The sequence below is a fragment of the Astatotilapia calliptera genome, chromosome 3 (assembly GCF_964374335.1).
Source record: "Astatotilapia calliptera chromosome 3, fAstCal68.1, whole genome shotgun sequence".
Taxonomy (NCBI): Eukaryota; Metazoa; Chordata; class Actinopteri; order Cichliformes; family Cichlidae; genus Astatotilapia; species Astatotilapia calliptera.
The window spans coordinates 76530571-76544038 of record NC_137424.1 but is presented as its reverse complement, the minus strand read 5'-3'; the positions used below and the strand labels follow the sequence as shown (position 1 = coordinate 76544038).

Below are 13468 nucleotides of genomic sequence, written 5' to 3'. Positions count from 1 at the left end.
TCACAGCAGCCGTAGCCTCTCCAAGATTTTATCCGTGCTGACTCAATGGGCCCATTTTGAGAAACTCACGCCTCTCCCATCTTTCCAATCCCAGCGGGCAGCCTTGTGGGGGTTTGAACAGCCGGTTCCGCTTTCTTAATTCTTTGATAAGTCAGGCCCAAGCCAGCTCCGATCAGCCAGAACCCTGTTACCATGGTTCCGAATAGGTAGATATCCTCAGCACTCAGGCTCACCCAAGCCAAAAGTTCTCGTTGAGAAAGGGGTGTCAATTGCATTTAGGGACCAGTTGATCCAATCCATAATTCCTCTTTTAGGTTTTAGAGAACAGACTGTGAGAGAATCTTCCAGGGAAAATACAAAAAAAACACGAGACTAGACAAGGACATAAGCAGGGAAGATAAGGGAGAGGAGAAAAAGTGCGTCCGCCTTCTCCGAGAGCCAAAGAAGAGAGTCATGTCCTGTGGAGGGGGCTCTTCTATGTTGTGCCATGCGCTTGTGAATTGGCTGTTTGGTCTCTCCAATATAAAGGTCTGGGCATTCCTTGCTGCACTGTACAGCATACACCACATTGTTAAGTTTGTGTTTAGGAGTTTTGTCTTTCGGGTGAACCAATTTTTGTCTGAGCGTGTTGCTGGGTCTGATATGCACCGGGATGTCATGCTTGGAGAAAACTCTACTGAGTTTACATAGGGGATGACAATGTTGTTGCGTCTGTCCTTCTTATCCTCCCTCGCTGGTGTCTGATCTTCTTTTCTGTGCCTCTTTGCTGATATTATGAACGCCCAATTAGGATAACCGCATGTTTTGAGTGCTTCCTTTAAAGTCTCATCCACCCTCTCCAGTGCCAAAGTCCCTCCATCCAACCTCACAATACAGGGAGTGCAGAATTATTAGGCAAATGAGCATTTTGTCCACATCATCCTCTTCATGCATGTTGTCTTACTCCAAGCTGTATAGACTCGAAAGCCTACTACCAATTAAGCATATTAGGTGATGTGCATCTCTGTAATGAGAAGGGGTGTGGTCTAATGACATCAACACCCTATATCAGGTGTGCATAATTATTAGGCAACGTCCTTTCCTTTGGCAAAATGGGTCAAAAGAAGGACTTGACAGGCTCAGAAAAGTCAAAAATAGTGAGATATGCAGCAGTCTCAAAATTGCAAAGCTTCTGAAGCGTGATCATCAAACAATCAAGCGTTTCATTCAAAATAGTCCACAGGGTCGCAAGAAGTGTGTGGAAAAACCAAGGCACAAAATAACTGCCCATGAACTGAGAAAAGTCAAGCGTGCAGCTGCCAAGATGCCACTTGCCACCAGTTTGGCCATATTTCAGAGCTGCAACATCACTGGAGTGCCCAAAAGCACAAGGTGTGCAATACTCAGAGACATGGCCAAGGGAAGAAAGGCTGAAAGACGACCACCACTGAACAAGACACACAAGCTGAAACGTCAAGACTGGGCCAAGAAATATCTCAAGACTGATTTTTCTAAGGTTTTATGGACTGATGAAATGAGAGTGAGTCTTGATGGGCCAGATGGATGGGCCCGTGGCTGGATTGGTAAAGGGCAGAGAGCTCCAGTCTGACTCAGACGCCAGCAAGGTGGAGGTGGAGTACTGGTTTGGGCTGGTATCATCAAAGATGAGCTTGTGGGGCCTTTTCGGGTTGAGGATGGAGTCAAGCTCAACTCCCAGTCCTACTGCCAGTTTCTGGAAGACACCTTCTTCAAGCAGTGGTACAGGAAGAAGTCTGCATCCTTCAAGAACAACATGATTTTCATGCAGGACAATGCTCCATCACACGCGTCCAAGTACTCCACAGCGTGGCTGGCAAGAAAGGGTATAAAAGAAGAAAAACTAATGACATGGCCACCTTGTTCACCTGATCTGAACCCCATTGAGAACCTGTGGTCCATCATCAAATGTGAGATTTACAAGGAGGGAAAACAGTACACCTCTCTGAACAGTGTCTGGGGGGCTATGGTTGCTGCTGCACGCAATGTTGATGGTGAACAGATCAAAACACTGACAGAATCCATGGATGGCAGGCTTTTGAGTGTCCTTGCAAAGAAAGGTGGCTATATTGGTCGCTGATTTGTTTTTGTTTTGTTTTTGAATGTCAGAAATGTATATTTGTGAATGTGGAGATGTTATATTGGTTTCACTGGTAAAAATAAATAATTGAAATGGGTATATATTTGTTTTTTGTTAAGTTGCCTAATAATTATGCACAGTAATAGTCACCTGCACACACAGATACCCCCCTAAAATAGCTAAAACTAAAAACAAACTAAAAACTACTTCCAAAAACATTCAGCTTTGATATTAATGAGTTTTTTGGGTTCATTGAGAACATGGTTGTTGTTCAATAATAAAATTATTCCTCAAAAATACAACTTGCCTAATAATTCTGCACTCCCTGTACAAGAAAAGAAGGCCGTCGCTTCCCTGAGCCAAGACTACAGCATCACTGTTTTACCAGCTGATAAGGGAAGATGCACCGTGGTCCTAAACACTACAGATTACCACACAAAACACCTTGCTACCATCCTTGCACCTCTCGTGGGGAACGCCCCACACCACATCAAGAACTCCACCGACTTCACCGAAAAGGTCCAGAAACTTACCCTTGATTCAGATGAAACCATGGTGTCCTTTGATGCAGTCTCTCTTCACTTGCATACCCACCACAGAGGCCGTGGAGACTGTCAGAAAACGACTACAAGATGACAGCTCCTTGGAAGACCGGACCAACTTCACACCCGATCAGATCTGCACACTGTTAGACCTCTGCCTTACCACAACATACTTCAAATACAACGAAGGCTTCTACAGACAAAAACATGGCTGCGCCATGGGCTCCCCCGTGTTACCTATTGTAGCCCAGACCTCTACATTGGAGAGACAAAACAGCCACTTCACAAGTGCATGGCACAACATAGAGGAGCCACCTCCACAGGACAAGACTCAGCAGTCCATCTGCATCTTAAGGATAAAGGACACTCTTTCGAGGATACCAATGTTCACATTTTGGACAGAGAGGACAGATTGTTTGAAAGAGGAGTGAAAGAAGCCATCTATGTCCACTGTGAGTGACCATCTTTGAACAGAGGCGGTGGTTTACGACACCAACTGTCTGCCATCTATAATCCAGTTTTTAGATCCCTCCCCAGACGCCTTAACGCCCACTCACATCCTGGGTCATCTGACCTCAGGAATTCGCACGATAAGGTGGGGCCAGGTTTCTCAATACGCTCACCCAAAACCCTGGCTGATTGGGACCCACGCCCGTTTTCACACCTTGGCTCAGGCGATTAGAGGATCATCAAGGGGTCCTTTTGTCCCTCTTTGGGGCGATACTCCCACTAGGTTTAAATCTGGGACTCCCCACCATTTGACCTTAAAACTGAAGAAGCTTCTCGGATGAGAGGTGAAACGTCTTCAAGCAACTTAAAGAAGTCCAGACGCTTTTCTTTGCAAGCTCCTTTGAACACTTTCTTTTACATCTTCATGCTGCTCTTTATGCAACAGTGGATAATCCGTATTTGGCTCCATGATTTCAGTATAATTGGGTCATTCATGAAGTATTCTGTTCCAGCTGCTGGAGGACAACATCATCAGCTTTGTGAAGAAAGAGCTGAAGAAGATCCAGAAGGTTCTGAGTCCAGGCTACCCAGAATGCTTAGAGAGTCAGAGGGAGGAGGAAGAGGAAGAGCAGAGGAGGAGCAGCAGAGAGGCATTTGTGAAAATCACCCTGGACTTCATGAGAACAATGAAGCTTGATGAGCTGGCTGACCGTCTGCAGAGAAGTAAGTGGATTTCACTAAAGATTTAAGTTGCTGGTGTAAAGAATTTACTAATTTCAAAATACATAGAACAACACATAATAATGATGATATATGGAATTTAAATTGTCTATACATTTTTTTTTAAACAGTACCTTATGTTGTACATTTTTTTTGTTTTTTCTCTGAAAACTTCTAGATGCCATTTGTCCTCACAAACTTAAATCTACACTAAAGGAGAGGTTCCAGTGTGTGTTTGAGGGGATCGCTAAAGCCGGAAACCCAACCCTTCTGAATCAGATCTACACAGATCTCTACATCACAGAGGGAGGGACTGCAGAGGTCAATGATGAACATGAGGTCAGACAGATTGAAAAGGTATGCAGGAAACGAGACAGACCAGAAACATCAATCAGAGAAGAAGACATCTTTAAAGCCTCACCTGGACGACTTGAACCAATCAGAACAGTGCTGACAAAAGGAGTGACTGGTATTGGAAAAACAGTCTTAACTCAGAAATACATTCTTGACTGGGCAGAAGACAAAGCCAACCAGGACATCCAGTTCATATTTCCATTCACTTTCAGAGAGCTGAATGTGATGAAAGAGAAAACGTTCAGCTTGGTGGAACTTGTTCATCACTTCTTTACTGAAACCAAAGAAGCAGGAATCTGCAGCTTTGAAGAGTTCCAGGTTGTGTTCATCTTTGATGGTCTGGATGAGTGTCGACTTCCTCTGGACTTCCACAAAACTACAATCCTAACTGACCCTAGAAAGTCCACCTCAGTGGATGTGCTGCTGATAAACCTCATCAGGGGGAAACTGCTTCCTTCTGCTCACCTCTGGATAACCACACGACCTGCAGCAGCAAATCAGATCCCTCCACAGTGTGTTGACATGGTGACAGAGGTCAGAGGGTTCACTGACCCACAGAAAGAAGAGTATTTCAGGAAGAGATGAGGAGATGAGGAGCAGGCCAGCAGAATCCTTTCTCACGTCAAGACATCACGAAGCCTCCACATCATGTGCCACATCCCAGTCTTCTGCTGGATGACTGCTACAGTTTTGGAGAATGTGCTGAAAACCAGAGAGGGACGTCTGCCGAAGAACCTGACTGAGATGTACATCCACTTCCTGGTGGTTCAGGCCAAAGTGAAGAAGGTCAAGTTTGATGAAGGAGCCCAAACAGATTCACACTGGAGTCCAGAGAGCAGGGAGATGATTGAGTCTCTGGGAAAACTAGCTTTTGATCATCTGCAGAAAGGAAACCTGATCTTCTATGAATCAGACCTGACAGAGTGCGGCATCGATATCAAAGCAGCCACAGTGTTTGCAGGAGTGTTCACACAGATCTTTAAAGAGGAGAGAGGACTGTACCAGGACAAGGTGTTCTGCTTCATCCATCTGAGTGTTCAGGAGTTTCTGGCTGCTCTTCATGTCCATCTGACCTTCATCAACTCTGGAGTCAATCTGCTGGAAGAGCAACAAACCACCCCCCAGAAGTCTGAAACAACAGAATCGACTCACTTCTACCAGAGTGCTGTGGACAAGGCCTTACAGAGTCCAAACGGACACCTGGACCTGTTCCTCCGCTTCCTCCTGGGTCTTTCACTGCAGACCAGTCAGAGTCTCCTACAAGGTTTGCAGACACAGACACGTACAGAAGGTAGTTCACTGACCATTCAGGAAACCATCCAGTACATCAAGAAGAAGCTCAGTGAGAATCAGTCTGGAGAGAAAAGTATCAATCTGTTCCACTGTCTGAATGAACTGAATGATCGTTCTCTAGTGGAGGAGGTCCAGCGGTACATGAATTTAGGAAGTCCCTCAATACGTAATCTTTCCCCTGCTCAGTGGTCAGCTCTGCTCTTAATCTTAGTCTCATCAAAAAAAGATGCAGACCCAAAGACATTTTCTTCAGAGGACGCTCTTCTGGAGCTGCTGCCAGAGGTCAATGCCTCTAATAAATCTCTGTAAGTAAATATGTGCTGATGCCTTTATTTAGTAAATGGTTATTCTAGTTAACATCAGTGTTGGGTAAGTTACTTTAAATTAGTAACTTAGTTACATTACTAGTTACTTCTATCAAAAGTAACTCAGTTACTTCAAGTTACTCGTTACCTTCAGAGTAACTAGTTACAAGGGAAAGTAACTTTGGTTTTACTCATAATTCTCTTGTTAATGTGTTGCTTCCGTAACTGGATACCCAGCAAGATTGCCAGTCTTCTAGCTTGCTTACTTGCCACAAGTGCACTGTGCCACCTATAGAAAGGAAAAAATAATGTGTACATTTCCAAGAGAGAAATCCCACACCTGATTCTATCCTAGCCATTCTATCCTCGCTTTTTACATCCAACACAAAAACTGCAGTCGTGGTGCTTTGATTGTACTCAGAACTCGGAAATTCTGCCTTCTGAATAGGAAGATGTAGGTAACACCAGACTGCAGATGAGCTGCATACAGAGCTGGACTGGGACAAAAAAATCGTCCCGGGCATTTTGACTAGAGACCGGCCCACCATTATAGCAAAGATCATAAAGCCTTTGAATGAAAACAAACGCTGTTGTGACAGTGATGTACACTGTTCTGATGGTATATATGTATCAATCTATCAATTGTTTGTTGTAAGACTCAGATAATTATTTTTTTTAAAGTGAGACATTTTAAATGAGAATAAGAAAGTATTTCTTTGTGCCCCCCTCTCCCTTTTAATGCCCTACATGGACCCCTGGCAACACTTTGCTAGACCCGCCCCTGCACAGTTACCAGCTGTCAGCTACTTAGAAAAGGATCCTGGTGTTATTTGTCTCTCAGAAACAGTTCATAACTTCCCTTCAACTCATTCATGTCACCTAAAAGGTAAACCTGTTTCTCCATCACAGCTCTGATGATTCAGTAAGGACATCTCCTGGTTTCATCTTCATGTTTCCCTCTCATCACATAACCAAACAGACATCATGACCAGCAGGTTTACAGCTGTGGCTCCAGCAAACATCAGCTGATACTAGAAATTAATATTAAATAAATTCTAACAACAGCTGATCAAGCTTAAAAGTGCTGCTGTTGTGTAACGCGACATCCGCTGGTTTCCTCTTTCTGGCGCAAAGTGGGCGATAAATAAACGAGAGAGAAAAGCCAATCAGCTGATCATTGATCAGTTTCATGATTGAAGTAGAAACAGGAGAGGGAGGGGGGAGAATGAGAGAAGAAGAGGCAACTGTGCAGCATAAAGACGCAGAAAAACTCTAGCTTTGTGTCTTTTCCATTGTAGCTGAAGTCTGGGACAAACTGTGTTCCTTTTCACCTCAATACGAAACGCGTAATATTTTCTCTGAATACGAGACGATTCTGTTTTTTACGGGATGGTTGGCAACTCTAATAATTAACCTTATGAACAAAATAAAGTTCAACATCAGTAACATAGCACCCACCCAGCTGTATAGAAACTCCGTCATGCTAGCTAGCACGCAGTACGAAAAAGTCAGCATAACGAAAATAAACTCCACCTAAACTTGGTTTATATCTGACCCAGATGGACTGCAGGTTATAACTTCTTACCTGAAGTTCAGTTCACCTGACACTCTCGGACTGGCGGTGTTAGGATGTCTGGGTCGTTGACCCAGGGTTTTTGAGTTTATTATATTATTTATAATTTCTAGTCTTTGGTTTCTTTGAGTTCTGTCTTATGGTTTATGTCTCTGTCTTCTCTAGTTGCTTTGTCTCCCCTGTCAGCTCTATCCCCTTGTCTAGTTCGCGTCTCTGTGTATCCTTAGTTGCTATATCCCCGTGTCCAGTCAGTGTCTGTGTTTGCCCTGGTCCCACGTCTCTGTTCCCTCTGTTGTAGGGCCTGCATGTGAGTCTGTGTCTTTTGTTCAGTCTGTGTTATGGGTTGCCTGTTTTACTTTGAAAGTCCATGTCTGATGTTAATGTGTCTGGTTTTGCTTCCCCTTGTCTCGTTAGGCCTGATTTGCCCCAGCTGTGTTTCCCTCCTGTTACACATTCCCTGATTGCTCCCTCTGTGTATTTGAGCCCTGTGTTTCTTTGTGTCTGGGTCGCAATCTACCGTTTACCTAGCTGTGTGTTCTGTCAATCCTCCGGTTTAAGTTTATTTTGATTTTTTCCAGTTATTTTATATTTTGAGTTTTACATTAAAGCTGTTTTGAGTTCACGACTGTCTCCGGAGTCTGCACCTTGGGTCCTATTCCTGTCTGCACACAGCCACTCATAACAGGCGGCCGCTTCGGGTCTCTCCTCTTGCCTCCCTTTTCCTTCATCCACCTGCTGGCTTCCACCACTTGCTAATGTTATTGAATCTGTGGAAGCTCCGCGATAGCCACCACACGAAGTAACGAATAACGAGCCTATCTAAATCCCAGTAACGAGTAACGCGTTCCCGGTTTTGGCATAATAACTAGTTACCGTGCTCGTTACCACAATAATAACGTAGTTACTGTAACGCGTTACTTAATAATGCGTTAGTCCCAACACTGGTTAACATAAAGCAGTTTTAAAAAAGGGGTTCAGGGGTTTGAAAAATATATAAAACATTTACATTGTCATCAGTATTCAAACCAACTGTTAATGCATATGAAGCAGCAACAACTGTCAGCATTTCTGACAAAAAACTAGGTGCAGTTGTTATTAAAGTAATGTGCAGACCCACCCTGTACTGAATACACAAGTGCTAAACATAAACTCTTCAAAAACAAATACAAAAAAAGAAAAAAATAATCACACATTTTTTTCATACCAAAACCACATAGACTAAAACAGTGTTCTGTTACTGCATTGTTCACTCATCAGTTCTACCTCATTTCCAAAATACTGCTCTGCTACAATCGGCCTTGCTTGTACAATCACCCAAATTTCACCAGCTGCTGATGAACTGAATCATTTTCCTCATGTTGCTTGTGGTTCCTGGTTCCAGTTCTAAGAATAAAATCTCACTGTCTTTATTTTCTACAACTTTGTCTCATTTCCCTCACACTTGATTCCTCTACGCTGACTAGTCCTGTCCTCCCTTTCAGTCTTTGTTGTGGTTTTGTATTCAGTTTGATATTTAATTTCTTACTGACTTCTATCAGTCAGTGAATTGCTTGCTTGTTTAGCCTGTATGTCCTCTGCATCCTGCACTTTGGGTCAGTCCTGGTTCCACAAACTGTGCGATTCTTGACAGATTGGGACAGAATGCCATGACCAGTATGGACCTGTGAAAAGGTACCATTAACACTTTGGATAATAAGGCACTAGACTGCTGAATTTATCTAGCTCCTCTGTGGATGACCCTCATGTAAGCATTTTGGTCATTGCTCTATCTGCTTCTGCAGGAATAATTGCCAAGAAGTCTTTACTACTCCTAACCTTGGAGCCTTGAGTGGAGGTCACACTCTCTGGCTTTGTCCACACTAGCCCGAATAAAAACACGTAGGTTCCAGTCCTGCGCATGCAAAAAATTGAATGAGAATTAAAGAATTTGAAGAATCTGGAGCATGTACAAACCGATATTAATCTGATATTAATCTTTTTTAGGGTTGTCAAAATTGAGAGCAATCAAAACAACCGCTGTAACAAATGCCCTCCACTATCTTTGTTTATTTGGTCACATGACTGCATCAAATGACTAAAATACGTCATTGTTTTAGAAAGTCTGCATTTCCGTGTGTCTCACTGCAACATGACAGCTCAGTTTTGAAATGTATGTGTTTTCCGAGTGTCCACACTGCGACGGGACAGCTGCATTTTGTAATGCATGCGTTTTCTAGAGCATTTTTAAAATGCTGCGGTTTTCCTTGACAAAAGCGCCATCTCAGTGTGGACAGGAGGCCAAAACGGAGAGAAAACAATGCATTTTCGTTTGAAAAACTTTGAAAAAGTACACAGCAGTTGTTAGCGTGACGTAGCCTTAAATTGGTACTAATGTGCCATTTTGTCCACTCCTGTCAACAACTCGGCCAGCAGGTTTCAGAAACTGTGGCAGAGCACTACAAAGGATGCCTTATTGTAAGGCTAAAAAAAACTAATTCTCATACAAATACATTTTACTTGCTGCTTTACTTTTGGTTTTGCCTGAGAACAATAATTTCCCTCTTAAGTTGATATTTTTGCTAATTTTCTTGATGTAAACATTTTAATCGGTACACTGTTTATATGAAGTGATTTAGTTTAATCAGTTCAGTTCAGTTCAGTTCATTTTTATTTCAAACATTTCAAACATGTGCCTTCACAATCATTACAAAATATCATTCCATTATTTGTTTGAAAAGGAGTAGGCTGAAGTATTTACTTATTTGTCCCTACCCCCACAAGTTTTACCTCTCATTCATTTAATTTTTTTTGTCTTAAATTAAACAAACAACATATGAAACATATGAAGTAAAACAAAACATAACATACATAAATCAAAACAAGAAATTAGCAAGCCCCACCACAGTATAGTTTCTTTCATATGAAAAATACAGAATGTGTATATTTGCAGATACACAAGTTATGGAAAAACAACAAACCAAAACAAAACAAAAAAACCAAAAAAGAACCGCAACACCATTTCCAGCAACATTACCGTCCTGGGTTAACCCCGTTTTCTTCATTCTTATACTTATTTAAAATTTGGTTTTTATATTTTACTTTAAACTGTTTTATTTTTTGACTGTCTTTTATTTCTTCTGTTAGACTGTTCCATAATTTAACTCCTGCAATTGAGATAGACATAGTTCTTAAAGTTGTTCTAGCACTTTGTATTTTTAAATTCCATCTCCCTCTTAAGTTATACCCACCTTCTCTTTCTATGAACAATTTACAGATTTCTTTGGGAAGCAGTTTATTTCTTACTTTATACATTATCTGCGCTGTTTTAAGCTTCACCAAGTCTTGGAATTTGATAGCTTGCATTTTGACAAAGAGTGCATTTGTATGGTCCCTGTACCCTACATTATTTATTAATCTAATGGCCCTTTTCTGTATTATAGTTATTGTTTGTGTGTTACTTTTGTATGTGTTTCCCCAGACCTCTACACAGTAGCTCATATATCAAAATCACAAACTGCATTACTTTTTCAGACTGAGTCTCTGTAACCTGTCAGAGACAAACTGTGAAGCTCTGTCCTCAGTCCTCAGCTCCCAGACCTCCAGTCTCAGAGAGCTGGGCCTGAGTAACAGCAAGGATTCAGGAGTGGAGCCTCTGTCTGATGGACTGAAGAGTCCACAGTGTAAAACTCTCAGGTCAGATCAAGTGAAAAAAAAAAATATTATGAATTGTCAAAATGACTTTGAGATCAAAGAAAAATAATAAAATTTACATTGCCAAATGTCGTAGTTCTTTAGTCCTGATGACTCTTAAGCAGTTTTGTTTGTTTGTTTTTCAGAGTGATGGGCTGTAACCTCTCAGAAAGAAGCTGTGAAGCTTTGTCCTTGGTTCTTAAATCTCAGTCCTCTAGTTTAGGAGAGCTGGACCTGAGTAACTCCAACCTGCCGGATTCAGGAGTGAAGTGTCTTTGTGATGGACTAAAGAGTCCAAACTGTAAACTAAATACTCTTAGGTCAGACCGAGCTATATGTTTTTTTTTTTTCAATCTGATGACAGAATTAATAAGTTAAATGTTTTAGCTAAAGGAATTACAAGGTAAAGAGAAGAAGCAGGATTAGATATTTCTAAAATAATAATACAGCATTTCACTTTAACAAAAATGTTATTTTATCATGTTTGTTAATCTGTTATCTTTCAGACTGAGTCACTGTAGCCTCTCAGATGGAGATTGTGAAGCTCTGTCCTCAGTTCTCAGCTCCCAGTCCTGCAGTCTGAAAGAGCTGGACCTGAGTAACTCTGACCTGCAGGAATCAGGAGTGAAGCTTTTGTCTGTTGGAGTAAAGAGTGGAAACTTTAAACTGGAAACTCTCAGGTCAGGTTTTAAACTTTTCCACCGATTATCATTTAGAATCTATATTCTATTGTTCTATAAAAAAGTGAACTTTTAAAGAATTTTATTAGACTTTCAATTATTGTTTGAGATTTTTCAGAGTCACATTTCTTTAGTGATGTATTCAAAGAAAATTACTTAACACTGGTAAAGTTAGACATTTAGGGTCATTTGTCCATATTATATTTTTATTAAGAAAATATCCAAATCAGATGTTTAGGGGTCTATTAGTTTCCTTAATGCGGAAAAATCTATTTATTAATGCCACATCTGCACATTTAGATGTAAAACATTAAGAAACTAGACATCTTAACGCTCTATTCCCCATAAAGTTCTCAAAAATCAATCATCATTATAATAAAATTCTAACAGAAATCTGAGCAGCATAAACTCTTAAATATAGCTTTTAAAAAAACACTGGAGAATGTTGGTTATGAGTTTGTTTTAGATTGGATGTAAATTGTCATCTTTTTTCAGCAGATAAGATTCAAATCAAATCTAATCACTTTTATTGTCCCATCACATGTGTAGGTACACTGGTACAGTACATGTGAGGGAAATTCTTGTGTGCGAGCTTCACAAGCAACAGAGTTGTGCAAAGTACAATAACATAAGAACAAGCATATATAATGGCTAAATCTGAGAATTATATGAATAAATATATGTACAATATAAGAGTGTATGCATATTACTGAATGTGTATACTAAATATGTATGTCTACGTGTGTGTGTGTGTGTGTGTGTGTGTGTGTGTGTGTGTATACATATTTTACAAATTAAATAGAGTAAAAATAAAATACATTTATAAAATATACAGAGGTTGGTAGTTGGATATTGTGCAAAACAAGTGGCATTCATATACAGTATGTAGTGCATAATGTTGAAGTTCCAGTAGTGGAGGTGAGGTGTCTATGACGTGTTCGTGGCCTGATGGAAAAAGCTGTCTCTCAGTCTGCTGGTACGGGACCGGATGCTGCAGAACCTCCTTCCTGATGGAAGTAGTCTCAACAGATTATGTCTGGCGTGACTGGAGTCCTTGATGATCCTCCCCGCTTTCCTCAGGCACCACTTCCTGTAGATGTCCTGGAGGGAGGGAAGCTCACGTCCAATTATCCATTCAGAGCACCGCACTACTCTCTGGAGAGCTTTGCGGTTGTAAGCGGTGCTGTTGTACCAGGTGGTGATGCATCCAGTGAGGATGCTCTCAATGGCACAGTGATAGAAGGTCCTGAGAATGCGGGGGCTCATGCTGAATCTTTTCAGTCTCCTGAGAAAGAGGCGCTGTTGCGCCTTCTTCACTGTTTTGTTTGTGTGTACAGACCACGTAAGATCCTCAGACAGATGTACACCAAGGAAGCAGAAGCTGCTCACTCTCTCCACAGCAGCGCCATTGATGGTGATGGGGGTGTGTACTTCTTTGCACCTCCGGAAGTCCACTATCAACTCCTTTGTCTTTGCGACGTTGAGGGTGAGATGGTTGTCTTGACACCAGTGGGTCAGGGCGCTGACCTCCTCCCTGTACGCCATCTCATCACCGTTGGTGATAAGACCACCACTGTAGTGTCGTCCGCAAACTTTACAATGATGTTGGAGTTGTTAGTGGCTGTGCAGTCGTAGGTGTAGAGTGAGTACAGGAGAGAGCTGAGTACACACCCCTGTGGTGCACCAGTGTTCAGTGTGATGGGGGATGAGGTGACCACTTGGCGTCTGTCAGACAGGAAGCTAAGGATCCAGCTGCAGAGGGAGCTGCTCAGTCCTAGATCCTGCAG

At 41.8% G+C, this 13468-nt stretch overlaps 1 pseudogene across 1 annotated transcript in view; it reads left to right on the top strand.

Annotated features, from left to right (window-relative positions):
* LOC113029670 (NACHT, LRR and PYD domains-containing protein 3-like) overlaps positions 1 to 13468 on the top strand; it is a 52684-nt pseudogene that overhangs the window by 28463 nt on the left and 10753 nt on the right. Inside the window, exons 8-12 of the transcript XR_013906616.1 lie at positions 3600 to 3810; positions 3986 to 5759; positions 10843 to 11004; positions 11148 to 11321; positions 11508 to 11681. The product of XR_013906616.1 is annotated as an NACHT, LRR and PYD domains-containing protein 3-like (transcript). The remainder of the gene's footprint in view (positions 1 to 3599; positions 3811 to 3985; positions 5760 to 10842; positions 11005 to 11147; positions 11322 to 11507; positions 11682 to 13468) is intronic.